This window comes from Varroa destructor, unplaced genomic scaffold, assembly GCF_002443255.2.
Source record: "Varroa destructor unplaced genomic scaffold, Vdes_3.0 BEIS01000002.1, whole genome shotgun sequence".
Taxonomy (NCBI): domain Eukaryota; kingdom Metazoa; phylum Arthropoda; class Arachnida; order Mesostigmata; family Varroidae; genus Varroa; species Varroa destructor.
This window is the reverse complement of record NW_019211455.1, coordinates 10,262,511-10,281,484: the sequence shown is the minus strand read 5'-3', so window position 1 is coordinate 10,281,484 and position 18,974 is coordinate 10,262,511. Positions and strand designations below refer to the sequence as shown.

Genomic DNA, 18,974 nt, shown 5'->3' with positions numbered 1-18,974 from the left:
TTATTGTACTCTAGGGAAACATATGCTGAATGAGGTAACTTTAAAGGAAACACCTTCTAAGTTATAGTCCAATTCGAATCCGAAAACGACTTCGAATACCTACCTTACTTTGTTGATATCGAACAGACGGGTAGAGTTTGCTCAGTGCTTACATTTGAGCGAGAAAGTTTACATGTTGAATTCGGCTACTGTGACTTCTTGGCCCTTCCAAAATGGCCGTTCTTTATAGGCTCGCATGTTAGTCGAAGAATGAATTTTTGCTCTTTTTGGTGTTAACGATCTCAACGCGACAGCAGCGAACAGCACAAATCTGTGTTACTCCAACATGGGTCCACAGACTCTTCTTTACGGATCTATTTGTGGAAGCGTGCAGCCTGCCCCGATCGAAATTGGGCTTGTCGTATAAATGATGCTAGGCCACTGGTAACGTAAGACAGACGGTGTCGGAGGAGATTCGAGAAGCAGGCTCAGTCAGTTATCAATTTTTCTTTGGAGGTAGCCGGAACACTTTGTGTTGTGGTGTTCTCTATTATTTCTCAGGGGTCGGCATGGGTCGCGGCTAAGCAAAAGCAAAGCTGACAACTTTGACGTTGTCCCCGTCCGCGGCCACGCCTAAATAGTTATGAACTTTTGCCAGCGAACCTCTCAGAGTAATGAAAATCAAACACAGATAACACCAAAACGTTGCTTTGTTGGATCATTAACTTATGATCAATGATGCACATAATCTATAAGCGTCCGACACGGTCGGTGTTGAGCTATCTACAAAATGGTAGGGGTCGCGGCAATGATACAATTGGATATGTATTTTCTCCATAATATCCGTTCCAACGCCAAAAATAATTTTAGAAAAGGAGTTACCATATGGCGAGCCTTCCTGGCGTCCACATATGTAGCTACGAGCATTTGTGCTTTCTGAAAAACGGCGAAGCTAATAACTCATAGACCTGAATTTGGGAGGACTACGAGTCCTCGTGGTGGTAACAGCCTCGTCTACTAAACTTAAGGTTTCTTAAGGTGATCTAAATACAGTTGACTTGGTGCAGGAAAAAAACTAGCCATCCGAAGTAACGTCCGATAATAGAACCGGACGCAAAACCTGAAACATTTAAGTTTACCTGCGTACGCAGACAACTGTATCTGACAACTGGAAGGACTGCACAGAACGCGCCTAGCACTTGTTTGTGTCCTTCATTCGAAATGTGCTCAGGTTATTTCCAGCAATCTGTAATGTCCGTTACTTCAAGGATGCTTGCCTAAATGCTGTACAAATTGCCGCTTCCTCATAAAAGAAGTCGAAGGACCTATGTCGGCGTTTGGTTCGCTATCGTCTTTAATTGTCCTTCACCATTAAAATTTCTCTCGTTCTGCTTGAACTTTGTTGAACGAAGCCGCGCTAAGGCTACGAGGATGATCTTGATAAATTGTTTTTCATACGTGTTCCGTAAGCAACATACGGTGGTTTCTCTTAACACGGGGGGTTTGGCAGCGAAGTACATACTCGCTTAGGAGATGGTATGGCCTATAGCATCATCGCATAAACGCTTGACGTTATAACCTCACACAGGGTCGCTCCGTTTTCGCGGCCGTATTGTAATTTACAAGTAAATCACTGACTACTATATGGATAAAAAGCTAATTGCTCCAAACTAGTTTTCGGATTATGACGGGTCACCTCCGCTTGACGAACCTCACTCTTCGCTTACTCGAATCGTCTATGGCCGAATCCAGTGCAGACATATTCAGTATATTGACTGTCCAATGACCTCTATTTAGGTACTTCGAAGGTGGTCGAAACTGCTGTTTTTAGTGGAGTCATATAAATTGAAGACCATATTATACACAGATGTATAGACTATACAGACAGAATATATACCGCTCATTTCTAAAGAGAACACGAATCAGCCACTTGACGTCGTAAGATCCGTAATATATATATATATATAAAATAATAAACGCTGCAGCAAAAATACCTAATGAATTCGTTAGTGCCTTGAGAGTTAATATACAATAAGTAATAAGAAAATTATAAATAGTAAATAATAAGAAAATGCAAGCCAAAATTATTAATTGAATACGGATTCAAAGTCAAATGGCGAAACCCCTGGAGAATTTGAAATGTGAAATGAAAAATACAACATCTGCTTGAATTAACTTGAGCCCAATGGCATTTATTTGAAGAAAAAATTTTCGAAATAATTCTCCGCTGTTCTGTCAATTTATCATCTTTCGACATAGTTTATTTGGTAGAAGATTTTGCTACATTAAGATGTACCTTTTTAAAGTAAATGTACAGTATCGGTGTCGTTTGTTACAATATCGTTTAATGTTTAGGAAACCAAAACGGGATGATAAGACATAGAGCTTACTTTATTCTGGAATAAGATAAACGATATTTATACTTTTCGTAACGTGACGTAATACCCCTTCACCGTTTTCTTTGACTTAACAATTGATGCTTGTTGCGTTCCCCACAGTTTTTTGTAACCAATAACCCGGTTGAAATTAGCTTTCCTTTCATACACACACCGCTGTAATCATTCTAGGCGAATCATATTATGGATTATACGAAGGCAGTACCCAGCTTGCATATCCCGCCAGACGTACGACACAAGATCGCGCCAACAATTACGCCCAATTACATTTAAATGGTCGGCCTGTCATTTGACAGGGCAGGCCCATATTTGCTGTCAGCACCCGGCCTTGTTTGATTTCGTAACCGTAGCCTGCAGTCATTCTTTGTTAGTGCTTAGTTGGCTTGGCGGTCGTTGTGTGCCGATCTCCTGTTTGGCAAAAGAACGACGGGAAATGAGATGTAGTCCGGTCTCTAACTAAGTGGGTCAAGGGATCAGGCTAAGTGGAGGATTATACTATGTGTACAAATATACTAACTGACCGTAAAATGTCGTTCGCTTCATTGCGATCTTCCATATGACTTTCTGTATACCTCTCTATATTTCTGTGTATAAGTAATATTAGTCACATACGTTTCTACTGACAGTAGAGGTCAATAAATCCTGCTTTGCCAACCTTCGCCCTTTAGAGATCGGCCCGGATAGGTTACTTCGACCGGCGTAGTAGGACCGTTTTGTCGCCTCTTATACACATGCAGACAATTCGCGCAAAGCTATCTTGTTGAACCGTGTTTTAGCTGGACTGCTGCCGAGATCGAAACGCCAGTCTATTAATAATGGGAACAAGAATAGGTCTCGCTGCAAACAGCAACGTAACGATGCTGAACACAACGAATCCATAGGCTGGTTATCGTTATACTGTCGTGAAGGTAGAAATGTAGATCTTGCTGAGAGTTTGAATAACAGCTGTCGGTTAGAAAATGGCGAACGTCCTGCATGCAGGTTAGTGCTTGGATAAAAGTGGGAGCAAACTGGATATAGTTTCACGTTAGGGCCGCAATGGAAGCAATCGGAAAAAACGAGAGACGAGGCTAATAAGCACAAATAGGGGGAAGCTAGTATTCATCTATTCGTGACTGGAAAACAAAGGTGATAGATGGGTAACAATGAAATGGAGTAGTTATTGGAAGAGTAACAGTGCGCGGAAATCGTTTACTTTTAAAATTCGAGAGATCATTAGGGCTTGAGCGTCACGTAGGGCTCTCGAGGGAGAAATGTATAGCTTTTTCAGTTTATCGGCACAATACAATCTGCCAAAGAACGTCGAGGACATCTGCTGCAGGCTAAGATTATAATGCAGCATAAAGTATAGGAAAAAGTGCAATTTTTTAAAAGAACAAAGAGAGACTCTAAACGTAAACTAATTAACCGACTTCAGCCTCTAATCAGGGCCTCTTTCTGACCTAAAAGGTGCGTACCATCGAAGCACATCGACTGCCTGTGAATATACATACTAAAACGATTATATTAATTTCAGTCCTCGAACTTCCTAAGACGTATAAGTAGATGTGAAAATAACGTCAGCTCATCTGATTATATAGGACCTTTTTCGTTGGTCAAGTACAATGTAGGCCACTATCCGTAAAGGATACAATTAAATTTTCATGTACGTTTGCCACTCTCGCTTGTGTTAATAGTGTATCAGTGATATCTACAATCCAAAGCTCTACGTAAGGTTTAGTAATAGAAATAAACAACTAGCAAAAAAATAGAAACAGTGTATAAAAAAAAACCTAAAGTGGTATACGGTCACTTAGAAACGGCCATCCTGCAGTTGTCTCCTTGTATATTCCTCTGCCTTGTGTAATGTGGAGGGAATTATGTGGACTATTAAACTATATTTCTTTAATCAATAGGTCTCGCATAAATCTCGAGATCCTTTACTAAGTCGCAATAATGTAACTACGCCGCACACTGCCACCAGGCAGACCAAGACATCACGAGCTGACTGAGCCGATCATACATTGTTGAACGTCCTCAATGACAGTTTCATCGACAAATAACAACGACAACAGCAACGCTAAGAACATTGTACATGTGGTAAATTGTCAGGGCAATCAACGATGTCACAGGGAAACTCTCCGAGTATAACACCCTCCCCCTCCCCTAGTGTGTGCCGGGTAAGTGAACCTGTGTACCTCGATAGTTCAACTTACTTCTAGACAGTTTGAGGTTTGTTTGCTCACTTCACTTCAGGGGGGTGGCCGCGAGCTTTGTTCCTATTCCAGTCCTGCCCCTACGGTTGCTCCTCTCTGTTCTCTCCCCAAAGGTCTAAAGGACTTACGCGTAAACTATATGCATTGACTAAGCAACGAGAAAACTTCGCTGGGTCTCGTCGTTCTGCAGACCAATCTACTGGCACCGACAGGCCTTTGCTTCATTGTTCCTGTATTTTGCTGTCACGCAAATAAACCGCGCCTGATATACTTTCTTTTTCTTTCTATTTAAGGACTGAATCCGAACGCTACGAACTTGGCTGTCCCTCTTAGTACACTCGAGAACTTTCAACACCAACGATCGTCATTCGAACTTGTTGCTGATTGACTAAATGAGTTGAACCGAACTAGTAATTAAACAAACAATCGCAGAAGCACTGGCAACGTTACCATCGCCACCTCTGCATGTAGGCTATGGGATGAATAAAAAAACGGCTGTATTTTACTTATCGTATATATCGTAATATCTATTTAATTAAATCAAATTTGTATGTACTACAGTTTGTTATTACTAGCGCTATTATCACGGTCGAAAGGCTGTACCTACTTGACTCGTTTTAGAATGTTCGCTGTTATGCGTTTGGCTTTACTTTTTGGTTTCGCCCGTTATGCTATTTGCTGGTGTTTTTATTAATGCAGTTACTTCACGAAGCTACTCCATCCCTGCCAATTAGAAGTTATCTATCTTTTCATTCACTCTGTAAGAATCTAATTTAGATGCCATAAACGGCTGTAAATATTGAATATTACCATGATCTGATAATTTTAAGGGAGTTCTCGGGGTACCACCGCAAATTTTCCTCAACAACTTACCAGAACCTGGTGAGCGATATGCCTTATCCTGAACCTCAGTTGTTAGCACGTTTAACCTCCGAAAAGGTTCGTATGCTTGAAATTATCCGTTCGGCAGCATAAAGTAAAGCGGAAACGCCGTCTTCGAGCAGATTTCTGAAACAAATAGAAAATCAACTTTACTTTTTAGACATGTAAAAATAAAGAGAACGCATATAGATAAATATATTTTAGTTTTTATGATAGAATTGAAATAACGAAATAAAATATAGAAAAATAGTAGAATATGAAAAATGTCAATACATCCCAAGAAAAAGAAATAGAGAAAAAAAAATACTAAAAGGAAAGCAAATGATAAGAGAAAACTCTGCAAATGTTACATAGTAGCCCTTTAGACTGTCTTAATAGTTATCAGTTTGTTAATGGCTGACGTCACATTTTTAAAAGAACGAGTTCGGGTGGTCCCCTATCAGACAGAGTTTAAACGTTGCAGTGATCTGACCTTTTTCGGTTTTCTAATCAACTTCAAATTGAGCCATTCAGTGGTATCTGCGAGGCTAAAAGTTGATTTCTTCTTATTTAATCTAGCTTACTGTTTTATCGTAAAATCTTGCCAAAAGTGACCGCAAAACACTTCCTGACAGGTTTTGAAATCCTTCATCTGAGAACTCGTGTATTTAATCGCCTGTTTATGTGTGTACTTACGCTGTTATAGTGTTTTCGTATTAACACATTTTGTCATCGTAAAGCCCACATGTATTGGTTTAATCCCACCTAACCTTTTAGAGTTAGTCAAAAAGAATAATAGTTCCGGGGACTTTCGTCTGGTGGGGCAGGTCACCAGATCGACATTCTGTTTTTACACTCTTCATAAATTGACATTTGTCATATAAACAATTGTTGTAATATTACCGAGTATGAAGAAAATCTACAACTGCGGCCTTTTTATGGGAGACTACTGTCTTTAATGATCTTATTACAAATACAAAAAATTTTCGGAGGCTGATCTCTATATTTGAGACTGATCACGCGCTTCACGCTAACGACTTCTTGTGACAATCCAGAGCTGGTCAGGAACAGTTTACATGGGAAGTAAGGCACTTAAGCCACATCATAAATTAAATGCATGGCATATAAGGACTACCCTTCGTTTCAAACCACGCGCATTTTATAAAGAGCGTTCCCGCTGAAGCTTTCCGAGAAGGGCAATATTTGAAACCGTCGAACTTGTAGACTACAGCTGGAAGGTACGCTTTGGCCTGAACTAGACAATTTGATGTTCATTGTGTATAGGGTAATGTATTGCGATTGTTAATATACACATTATTTTTATCATTCATAGTCAAACGTAGTTTTATGACCAACACAATCATCATTTAAACAGGCCTGCGGCCTTACCTTAATATCATCCCCTAGAAATGACTAATTATTATAATGTCACTGCCTGAATTATCCGCCCAGTTGAGATACCTACCCAAATCTACCTATACTCAAAAATACAACTCTAAGAATCTCTCATATCGTTTCAAAAGAAATGTTAATGGTAGTTATATTATTATATTACTAAGAATTATTATCTAAGAAATTATAGGTATCATCACGTTCAGGCTTCGTTCCCTCATCTACTCGGTGTGCGCGGTTTCGGTGCTATCTTCAACACAACTTCTACATGATAGTTCTCCTTTTTTCAATATTTGCTCTGATCTAAATCATAAAACGTCCTTTTCACGACAGACGGCTCCGACACTTCTTTGGCTTCGCACATCTTTCGCCGTACCCTTTCAATTGAAGAACTGTCAACTTAAAAAATCGTAAGGATTAAGTTTTGCTATAATAGCCGCGTTGAAGTTTCTCAGTTGACTGCTGTCCACGCTACATATATTCACTTATGGCTCAATTCAGACTATTCTGTAAGCTATAAATTTTCATCTCGTTTAATTGTCATTCTAATCACATCCTGTTAAAGACAGTTATTGACAAATAACCTCGCTTCTGAATTTTTCTATAAAACTTAAGCATTGAACACACACCGAAGTGCTTGTATCTGGGAGGCTATTTCTGTCATCTGAATAAACATAAGCTTTGCGTCCATCGAAGCCGCCAGAATTTCCTAGCCGTTAGAATCTTGTACTGTCTTTTTTTAAGCTGTGACGAAGAAATGATCTGTTTCTTCTGATCAGACATGTTACTATCTGCATATGAATACAATCACTTGCTGTTCCTTTAAGAATGAATATAAAAGGCTGTCCTAAAAACCAACCTGGCAGAAGGCTGCATATTTGTGCACTTCTGTTTCAATTATAATATCAGCACCGAATGCCACTTGATCAGTGCGCTAACAAGCAGAATCAGCCGTACGTAAAATTCGTCCGCTTTTGCCCATACATTTATTTAGAATCTTAAGCTCACTTCTTCTTTTAGTGTACATGATCCCGATTATATATCTAAACTAAACGCTATCAAATGATATACCATTAGTGTTCTGATCCGACTTTTTGTCAAGAGGTTAATGTGTAAATCTCGGTTACAGACATCGGGCCTCATATTTAGATATTTGCTATAGCAGTGTGAGACTTTAGCAGAAGTGTTCACTAAACGCACGCACTTTTCCCTAATTAGCCTTAGGTTGGTACTTCGACTCCACGGGACACCAATTCAACCTGAAGCGAAGGTAAACCTCCTTGGCCTGAATCCTAGCCACGTATCCCAACTCGTTACAGCCGTCAGTTACGTTGCCTGTTTACAATATTTCTTCTTCTTTAATCTCGTATATTACTTCTGTAATTCTACCGTAACTATCCTAGCGTCCTATTAAGTAAGCTCAGTTATTGGAGTTGGCCCGGTTGTCTTTTTCTAGTTCCCTCTTTGTCATTCACCTAAAACTCTGATTTTTTCACTTTACTTTATTGTTCTTTTGTCCTGAATTCAATCTCATGAGCTCAGTAACTTTTTTACAACTTTGTTACTCCGTTACCCTGCTTCAGATCTTTTTGCTCTTCGAATATACAGGGTTGGAAATTTAATGAGTGAAAGTACCAATCGTACCAGGCAAACATCTTAACAGTATGGTCTAGTCTGATCTGATCTGGTCTGGTCTGGTCTGGTCTGGTCTGCATCATGCATTAGCCTTTCACAGCCCTGAACTGTTCCATTCCTACTATGCTCTAGTTACAACGCCATTTAATAGGTTCATTGGAAAAATTCTAGGTAGGTCCGGGAATACCTAGTTCACTTAAACCTTCAATGGCGGTAAGTCCTCAATGCCATACTGAGGAGGCGATTCCGAGGACTTATTCACACGGCAGAATTAGCCGAGAAAGTTGAACAGGAATACTCCACTACCCTGTTCTATCGTTTCCTAGTAACTCAGTATAATTCTCCTACTGTTTCAAGTGATAACTTTCTAAATGCCAAGTAAGCACTAGGTCGCTGGATACCTCCGAAAACTCGAATTTCGTAGGCCTCATTATGTGAAAGTCAAACAACTAGGCAACTGTCACAGTTGGATTTTTTACAAATTTGTAAAGATAACTGAAAAAGGCATTTTTTCCGCTTTTTATTAGAATCACAGTCTGTGGATAATTTTTGTTGAATTGTTTGAATTTTTTATGTTGAAGTCTTTCTTTTTTCTTAAATGTTGTTTCCACTATTGTCCGCTCCTTTCAGACCACGAAAGGAACCCAAAAGTTGTTACAGCTGTCTTGTAGATCTTTCGGACGTGCGTATACGCAAACATGTACTCGTTGAAAAGCATAAAATTCGAAATCTTCTGCAATCTTCGGATGGACAGATGTTGTTAGAAGTGATCGGGCAATAACTAGTACAGTGTGAAGAGTTCGAAAATTTGTATCCAGTAACAATAACGTTGGCCTATCGTACAATGGAGATTTGAATGGGACCATCTTAGCAGGTGACATCGAATTTATTCAAGAGTAAACATAAGAGAGATGCTCGTAGACATGGAAGGGCTTTGAGCTCGTACCTAAATCAAATCTATTATTATAACTTATTGTATGAACCTGTAACAACGCAACGTACTTTTGGTTCGTAGGCCATCGTAGGGACTCCCCTTTCCCCTACTTCAATCGATGACCCTACTCCAATGGCATTTATATAAGTTAAACAAAGCCACTAGAGTCAGCTGTTAATATTGTGAATAGATTTTACATCGGTATAAAAGCGTAATCTTGGCCGCTATCTACTGGGCAGTGTGACGTTTACAATTACGCTTGTCGTCACTTGGGAAAACGCGGTTGCTTAAATGTGATATGGCTACCGCAATAGTACTACTTTGATCGTAAAATTTCTATTGACATTTTATGCCACACGGGATGAACAAGATTCGTCGAAAGAATTGTATTCATCTCTTTTAAAAGATCTATGGACGATATCGTTCGAGAGGCAACTTACCGCAGAACTAGTTACGCAGTTCACGATTATTACCTACAAAAAGACTACAATGGACAGATTCAAGTTAAAAACGTGAAATGAAGACCACCTCTTTTTCAGTCTCTCGATTGTTTAATTGTGACTCCTATCGCCATGTCTGGTATTTTCAAATATCACGTATTGTTGGACGCGAATACGCCGCCTCGGTTCATCCATCATACTTGTTGTATCGAAAGGTACGTATGTTACAGATCTGATCAAGACCTGTGGGCAATATGCGAGTTGCAAAAAAAGCTCGTCTGCGAATCCGCGTATGCGGAATCGCCTTAGACGGCGTCAGCTACTTAGCCAACTGACTCCATTGTTACACAGTCGAACAGTATGAAAAACCACTTACACTAGCTTTGGCTTCACAAACGAAATTTCGTAAAGCAAAAATATTTTGCCCCTTTGATTTTTTTTTGATAATATGTAAAGATCACTCAACTGAATAGATGTACTTAAGAAAGAAAAATGCAACAATATTTGTTTAACATGTACAGTCGCACGAAGAACGTTTGGCCTTCATCTTGTACTTTGGAGATTATACGTGCCAAACAAACGTATTCAGTGATACGAACAGTGGCGGCAACTATTATTAGACCACGTTTAAGTTGAGCACGCGTTTATTACTAGCGAGATACGTCGCTGTGATATCGTCGTTGAGCATTTTTTGGGCGGTATTACTGTCTCGTTAGATTTTTCGAATTTTCTATTATATAATACAGCGTACAAACATTGGACAAGACAGAGGCGGGAAGAGCTTTAGCCTTTCCCCGGTTCCGACAACTCCGCCGTAGACCAAAATCCCTCTGGCTTAGTCGACCACCAGCAGCCCGTAAATTCTATAAAAGTGAGATTCAAGCGATCTAGAATGACAACACGGAAGCGATCTCTATTATTAATCGATCTGACATCTATGTGCCCTTCGCCCAATGAATACACGGTACAACGACACATGTCTACCCACACTCTGATGCGGATAGCAGCACTTGATTCTAAGACCCATTCTTGGTTAATGCCGAAACGACGGGCATCTACAGACTCATCTTTGTATGCAAAAAAAAAAAAAAAAAGTTCGTCTGAAACCATTCTCGTCGTGACTGTCTTCGTGTGACGCCTCAGTTTCGAAGAACCGGCTGCACAATATGTTAACCGGTGTATATATATATATATATATATATATATATATATATATATATAGAATTCTGGTATACACTGGTATACACAATTCAAATTTGAAAAATCAGTATCAGTCAATTTTCGTATGTTATGACTAATTGTCGTCAATATAGCTACTCTTGCGGCTTAACTTAAAGAACATAGACGAAGTCTACCTCACATACTAATTAGGTATTAGTAAAAAAAATTATTTGTATTTTTTATGCTGTGCGGGGGATGTACAGCTAGGAAGGACAACCTCCGATTTATATGAAGATAATTTGTAGGATTGTCTTGCGTACTTTGCTTTCGTCCGTGATCGCATGCTCACGCATATCCGAAACAGGACTAGAAAAAGAGCTATTGAATCTTGTGAGCTATTGAGCCTTATGAAAGATGCATAGATTGTTACGATATTTATGTCAAAAAGTTCATTATGCACAGGGATCATTTTATACAATTTATATATCGAACGTTGGGGGTGAAGTGTAATGCGTCGCTTTGAACACTTCTCTGCCGCTTAGACCATGCCATTCAATAAAAGGGGCTGAGGAAAGCCTAGCGAGCGGACCTAAAAGGTGAAAAAATCTATGTTTACGACCCTTCGGAAGCCTTGCTACAATATGCAGGCCGCTTTTTTCGCAAGTAATCTAGTTTTACATCATTTACCTTTTGTTGTTCTTACCTTACGTCGTTACCAAAGTCTACCTTTGCTTAGCAGTTCATCGATTGAGTTTTGCACAGAGCGGCTCGAAACGTATAAGACAAATGAGTTTTGACTGAAAACGTCCGGGTAGTTGGCGAGATGAATCAAACGTCCGACAAAAAATATGACAAAAATCGCTGCCTAGGCTATAGAAGATAACGAATCCTTATAAGCGACAAAATCAGTGTGATCGTCTTTATATTTGGCGTTCGTAATATATCAAATATGGTTTCCATCGTGCCACAAGCGCAAATGTTCTTAGCTACGGTAATTAAACTGAGAGATATCAGGTAAGATAGAACCCTTTTCCGATATTTAGCCTCAGCACTTTACCAATTCAAAATGTTAAAAAGCACCAAATAGAATCATCCTTCGTTGCACTGCCTACAAATACAACGATAATAGTAAAAAAAAAAATGGTAAAATCAATGGCAAGTTTCGATTCTATGATTCAATGTTACATATTCTATCAGCGTGTCTTTATTTAGTGCTTTATATTTATTTCCGTGTAATAGATATCAGAATACTTTGATATATACATCATTATAATTAGTTGATGATAATGAGTATACTCAGGTGATTCGAAACAATTTGACGGCTTCTAAACATACGAATTCAGCGGTATTTGACCATTAGGAGGCATTTATTTTATTAATAAAATAAATTTCACAAGTATTTCTGTCCTAATTAATTTATTCCCATGACAACAAAAGGTAAATGAAAAGGACCGTAAGGATATGATGCCAGAAATACAATGGCGGACTGAAGAGTTTCGGTAACCCTTGAAGAGCCATTAGACAACAAGCCAACTTGAAATTTTGTGATTCAACTTAAATCTATTAAAATCGGTTTTGGATAAGTTAGCTGCATTGTTGCGACTTCACTTGTCAATACATAGGTTAAATATATTCAGGTACAGGGCGCTCATATGTAAGATACACCATAATGCGGGCAATTTTAAAGATTTACGTCCTAAAAATGGAAGCTGAGCGTTGGGATCAATATGATATAATATAATAGAGGATAAGTCACAGTCACTCTCAAACGATGAGACTAATATTGTATACAGCGCCTGTCGAAAGAGATAAAGATAATGTTCACTAGTGAATTAGTCTTTAGATTTCATTATAGCTTATCAGAGTATGATTCATATTCTATTGTACCGCAATACATGAGGCAAAGCTATACATCTAAGATGGGATGGGGTTTCCTTAGTCTTCTAAGATTTCAGACTTTGTGGCCCACCACTGCCCAGACAAGATGCGGCCCAGAAACTGGACAATTTCAAATTTTAATAATAAAAATCAAGTCGTAAGTGTTATTATATCATAATTTTTCTAAGTATTTGTCAACTAAACGTAGAAACACGTAGTGATTCGAGTTTGGAAACGGCCGCTGACACACGTCGTTTTGTGTTGGCAAAAGCCGGTCGTCGTCTGAGTAATGCGTTACAGCCTGCCGGACGTAAAACCCAAATAAATCACTTAGCTATCGTCCTGAAAATGTCACGTTCAAAAAAACTTTACTTGGGCAGAGTTATTGTGCAAAAATACGACTGTATGAAATTGAAAATTGTCAGCAAAATAGGCTATTTTATTATAGCCGTTGACCTTTCGTTGACAGCAAAGGCCACAGCTGATTTTCCAAATAGGAAAGATGTGCGATAGCATGCGGATGTTTTTAAACATTTATGGAAATTACTTTCATCTTTTACACACGGAAACAAATTTAATTTCACAAAAATCCAATTGAATTATACAGCTCATAAACATTACAATCAGCTTCATTTTTCCGATGCCCTCTAAAGCCTCCACCTCGATTTACTCTCATCCGGAGTCAAGTGCTACTCAATTGTCCGTTCATTTCTGAAAAAACTAAAATTAGCAAGGTATGTGTACATATTGCATGCGTTTTGCACACACAAAACGAATAGACTTGTCCTCGTTTTGAAACAAATTACACTTTGATAGTTGGAATTGTGTTTAAAGTCGACAATTACGACAGTACCAGCAGCGTCGATAAAAAAAAATAGCAACAAAAACAAGAATATTTGGCCGGACCCTGCACAAAAGATACACACGACTTAATGTGGCCATTAGGAGTGATTGAGGTAGCGACTATAGAAATAGAACGAATGAGAGTAAAACAGTATGATGTCACCTAAACTGGCATCTAGGTATGTAACAGACGTTACATAGGCTCTGAACTGTGGCCAAAATTTATTACTAGGCTGCTACCGCCTCTGTTATCGTGGGACTGGACTATCCGCACACCGCAATAAACCTGTTAAAGTTTTCGCGAAATTTCAGGTTAACTTACTAATGTTTCACACGATGTCAGGACCAGCGAAATATCTAAACAAGGGAGAATTTCTCTTTTTAGCTAAGTTAGCTGTCTGAGCATCTAGAGTTTTTAAAGATATATTTATGTACTGAAACACAAGCGAACTGATAGAAAAACGACTTGCCTATGTTTATTCATACCAGTCTCTGTGGGTGTATATGTGTGCAACTGTGGTTTTCCTATAACGCAGTGGCCATAAGATACATGTAATCCTTAAACCAAGTTTCCATGGTAACTGTGTTCCTACAAAGAACATTATGTTTTATATGCAGTCCTCTTCTGCCTAACACTTTAACTTTGTTACTTAACACTTTGTTTATAATTATCGGCCGCCAGTAATTCAGAATTATATTATGAACGAATCAGTATAATTCCTATAATGGTGCACAGGTAACATGTTTACTCACTAAAGTTAAGGTTATGTTTGCTGATTTAGGTCCAAATCGAGAGAAAGACAGGCACGTTTAATTTAGTACTGGAAGAGGCCAGCCATTCAAAAATGATAACTGCCAGCAGTAACAGCGGATGTAAAATTCGTAACGTTGAATCTGTTTTGTATCTTAAATTTTATTCTTTTTTTTTTTGCATTTCGTCCGTACCGGCCGGAATCTTCGTTAAAAAGCTAATAAAAAGAAGTGGCGTCAGCCGCATGTTTGTGCCGTTTCTTTTCTCCTTATTTGGCTCACTAGTTTGTACCTAGGTGACGCGGTAATCATCGACAACGTTGTCTATACTAAAGTTTAATTGTGCTTAAGGTCACTGTAGTACGTCCGAACGTTATATACTGTATGTCGTCCATTATAAAAATAATTATAGTATATAATTTTATATATAATATGTAATTATTTTCACTTTCTAGAGGTTTCATCTACGACTACAATACATATTTACACCGCGCAATAGCCAAAATCAGCTAGGTGACCTCTAGAAATTAAATAGCGCTTAATTTATATTCTGGTGCAGAATCTTATCTTCTTGAGAATTGATCGCCATGCCGATATGCTGATATTAACCCCCTCGTGCAAATGTTCCTCTATGTGCGCACACTATAGGACGTCGTCATAATCCTTGCTACTACCGACAACTTGCAACACATTAAAACATAGATTGGTATACATTCATGTCTATCTATGCGCTTCCGGGAGTTTTATGCCGCTGTTAACTACCCCTTTATTACCTCCGGAGTAGACAGTCTTGTCTTTTAAGGTGTCGACTCACCACCGTTACTTGCAGTAACTCTGGCGAGAAACGCCAGGGACGGTCTTCATCTCTTGATAGTTTATCCGTACAATACTGCCTTCATAAGCAGCGGCATTTCTTTTAAAGAACAATAAGCTTCAACTGGACGTATCGAAACTGAAGAATAAAGGGACTATGAAAAGCGACTTAAATATAAGCCCCGCTCCTTTTCTAGGCACTTATCAGTAGTCGAATATTTGTCCTCTCTGTGTGTGTGTTCCAACAAGCGATTGAGCCATGGATCTTATATAGTCACCTTACGTAGGGCCTCTATATGGCCGATCTAGAAACCGCAGGAAGCGTCTTACGGCACCGCCGTGCTGGACCTTGCCTTTGATATAACATTTATGCGGTAAAGCTTGTCCTGGAAGTTTTGTTCTCGGCAAAACTGTTCTTTGGGGAAACGTGCCATGAATCTTGAATTGGAGCCGCTTTGTCGATTTCTGTTCGGACATATGTGGGAAGCCGCTATTTGAATTACTCGAAAACAAGCATGACTTTAGCTAGTTAGGTGAGTGGCATCCAAACATGGCTATCATTGAATATTACATGAACAATTGTCGATCTATCTTTGCAAGAACGAATTGATAAATAATTTAACCAGCTAGTGAATTTGTATGTTTCTTTTTAAGAGCGGATGCCTACGTTTGGTAAGTCCAGTAGGCTTCATGTTTTTGCCGGCATATTATTCCGCATCTATTTTTATAAAGACGACATACTGGACATGAGAGTGGGCCCGTCACTTCAAAGTATCTAACACCTTGGAAAGTAACAGTCAGCAACAGGAAGAATCTTGGAAATCTCGAAGCCAGAAAATAGCGTGCGCCTGCTAAATTATTTCATAAAACAGTAAATGGAGAGCATTGACCCTTGGCAGCCATTAGTACGAAGATACGTGGGCGACATGAAGAGGGGATCAATACCTGCTGCTCTATAATTAATTACCCAAACTGTGCATAATTTTCGCTTGGGCAGGTAAAATCTGCTACAAGACGCTGGGAAATTCTTAGTACTTTCATGATGAGACTGTAATTCAGAGTGAAAATTCGTTGATTTACTATTTGTTCGGGCTGATAATTTGCTCAGCAGCCGCCTGCTGGGCCACGTTTTACGTTTTACATATTCGTAATCAGAGAAATCGCAAGTGAAGTTATAGACATTTGCTATTGGATCTATACTATCTATTTTGCCTCGAGGAGAGGTAGACTCGTTTGGTAAAAGTAACCGATCATGCGTCACTCTCCTAACCTACTTCACAAGTTTGACTGAACAGTTTGTGCGCCAAGGTTTCGTACTGATGGTTACATTGCATACACAGTTGAGGAAACTTATTAATTTTGCCCGCATATCGATTATCGTTCCCTGCTTAACTTCATCAAATGAGGATATATAGCTTCTTGCTCGACGCATAGTTATATAGATCACCTTTGTCTCTTACGAATAATCTACAGATCAAGAATATAAAACTTGTCCAATTTTCATGTATAAAAGATATACCTTTCTATATTTATACAAGAACGGACGTTTAGATTTGTAGAGCGGTATCGTTTGATTTGAGTTGAGTAATATTTATTATTGCAAAATTCATAAACGTACCTTTCACCGGACTTTCGTTTCGCGCAAAAGATTACGAAATGTATAAGGTAACAAGCTTCCCTCCAATATGGTGATTACTTTGGTTCCATCAAACATCCAGAGAAACCAGTGTTCGTTGAGACTGAGAAGAAAAAGTATTTCTTATCTGTTCGTATCTTAAACGTTAATTCTTTAGTTTTTTTTTTTTTATAACGCCTCATTTTTTGTTACACTGGATACTTTCAGGACATCTTGAATATATAGCAAAGCTCCAGTGAACAAATATACTAAACGTTTGCGAGCTGCTAAATAGAACTCAGTTAAAGAACTTACTTTGGTTTTATAAAAATTCAGTCTGCACCGGACGCTCGGTGTTTTTTTCTAAGGAATAAAAATCGATGAATGGCAGACGCGCATAGCTGGCTAACTTGGCATGGCAAATGATTATTTTGTGGTTCTTTGAGTATACTATTTGTTACCAATATCCTTTTGACTTTTCCTTGAAGTGGTTTATCTCCCACTTTAGCACTAATTCGAGGCGTGCGGATGGATGAACGACTTTCAAGTTTGACCTAACCAAAACAAGCCAATGTCAAATCACTTAACCTTAATCTCGGCCAACTCTAATGGCCACAATCGTTACGGCGTCGATTTGTTTTAACGATGCGTGCACTAAAAACGAGTGATTTCTCTCCTCTGTAAAAATAGCTTATACATTGGATGCTGCTGTTAAGCATTCCCTCACACGGCTGGCCACGGCTACAAATGAAGTGGGTCTACGCTTTATTCGATCTTAGATAGGTTTAATTGTCCTCAGGTGACCCTGACATTAGTATGTGAACTCCTTTGTTGATGCACTGGATTCAACCGCTTGTTTCTATCAACTCCAACACATATAAAGTCTTACAAAATTGCCGTTGTTTGCTATATTGGCCCTTTCTCTGTACTCAATACAGTAAGCCTACTTTGTTGCTAGACGAATGGATAAATATATGCTAAATAGCTATCTATCTCCTATGCTGGTAAACCTTATAGAGTACAACGGTTTCTGTTTCTGCTTTCTACGTCAGTACTTCTCGGTGTGATAACGGCTAGGCGTCGACTGCCTCTGTTTATATACGTGTTGCGATGTCGCTGCTATCGAAAATAATAATGTGTGTGGTACATGCGATTATGATGGAAGAGCGGCAAAGTTTAAAAGGGCAAAGATGAAAAAAGTAACAGAAAGCTAATCATTACCTAGCTGAGAAATATGTTTCATGCGTAAGGTATCTATTGCTGTGTCCTCCCCTTCTAAAGAATTTTTAAGGCAAATATTACTAGAGCGTTGACAATGGACATTATTTCGACGGCGCGATGGAGCGGTCGCCACGTGTCCTGATTAAAATGGTTATTTAAATGATTAACGGACAGTTGTTGAGACTCGGCCCAGCTGCACTTAAAGACTAAGGTCGTTTTACGCTACGATGCAGGTAATGCCCAATGTGCCTTAAGGACGTTACATAATTATTCCTAACATTTACTGCTGCAGTTCCGTCTGACTCACTATCGATCAAGCTAAAGGAATCGCCTGTTCGTTTTGTGACTTTTGAAGATAAAGGCTACCCGGAAAAACATTCCATACATCCATTAACATAATTGAGAGTACCCTAATAACAAGCTTGAGTTGATATAAGAGCAATCACCTAATGACCTCATAAAATGCTTATGTATTGTATTCGTAAGGCTTGCTAAATGTCAATAGCTCTGCTTAGTTGACATTATGGTCTAATTTTCTTCGAATGCGAGATGCTGGACCACAAGGATCTACCTGTAAGCAACTAATCTAGGATATGAATTCGTTCTACGATAAAACACCGTGTGGCCGATTTCTATTAACAATATAGCTAGTCTCAATGGGCAATTTCATATAAATGTGATACCTTCAATTTGCAAAAAAAAAAAATGTTATATAACATGTACAATAATACGTTAAGAATACAATTCTCAGTTCAACTAAATCGCTTTTAACGGGATACAAAACGTCGAATCCGTAATGGGAGCTGAAAACATGAATTCAGATGATACATTCCCTGATAACCTGGTCGGCTTCCTGTAATC

The 18,974-nt window shown here is 38.9% G+C and overlaps 2 long non-coding RNA genes across 3 annotated transcripts; one reads left to right on the top strand and one right to left on the bottom strand.

Annotated features, from left to right (window-relative positions):
* Nucleotides 1-2,142: 2,142 nt before the first annotated feature.
* On the bottom strand, nt 2,143-17,981 carry LOC111244315 (uncharacterized). 2 transcript variants are annotated; one of them, XR_002670845.2, is made up of 5 exons: nt 17,208-17,981; nt 16,896-17,016; nt 5,444-5,578; nt 2,988-3,159; nt 2,143-2,783 (listed from the first exon to the last, which is right to left on the bottom strand). It is a non-coding gene; the product is annotated as an uncharacterized LOC111244315 (long non-coding RNA). The 2 variants fall into 2 exon arrangements; XR_002670846.2 differs by having other exon boundaries at nt 2,988-3,156.
* On the top strand, nt 11,791-12,586 carry LOC147757351 (uncharacterized). Its single transcript, XR_015321331.1, has 2 exons — nt 11,791-12,007; nt 12,431-12,586. It is a non-coding gene; the product is annotated as an uncharacterized LOC147757351 (long non-coding RNA).
* Nucleotides 17,982-18,974: the final 993 nt, after the last annotated feature.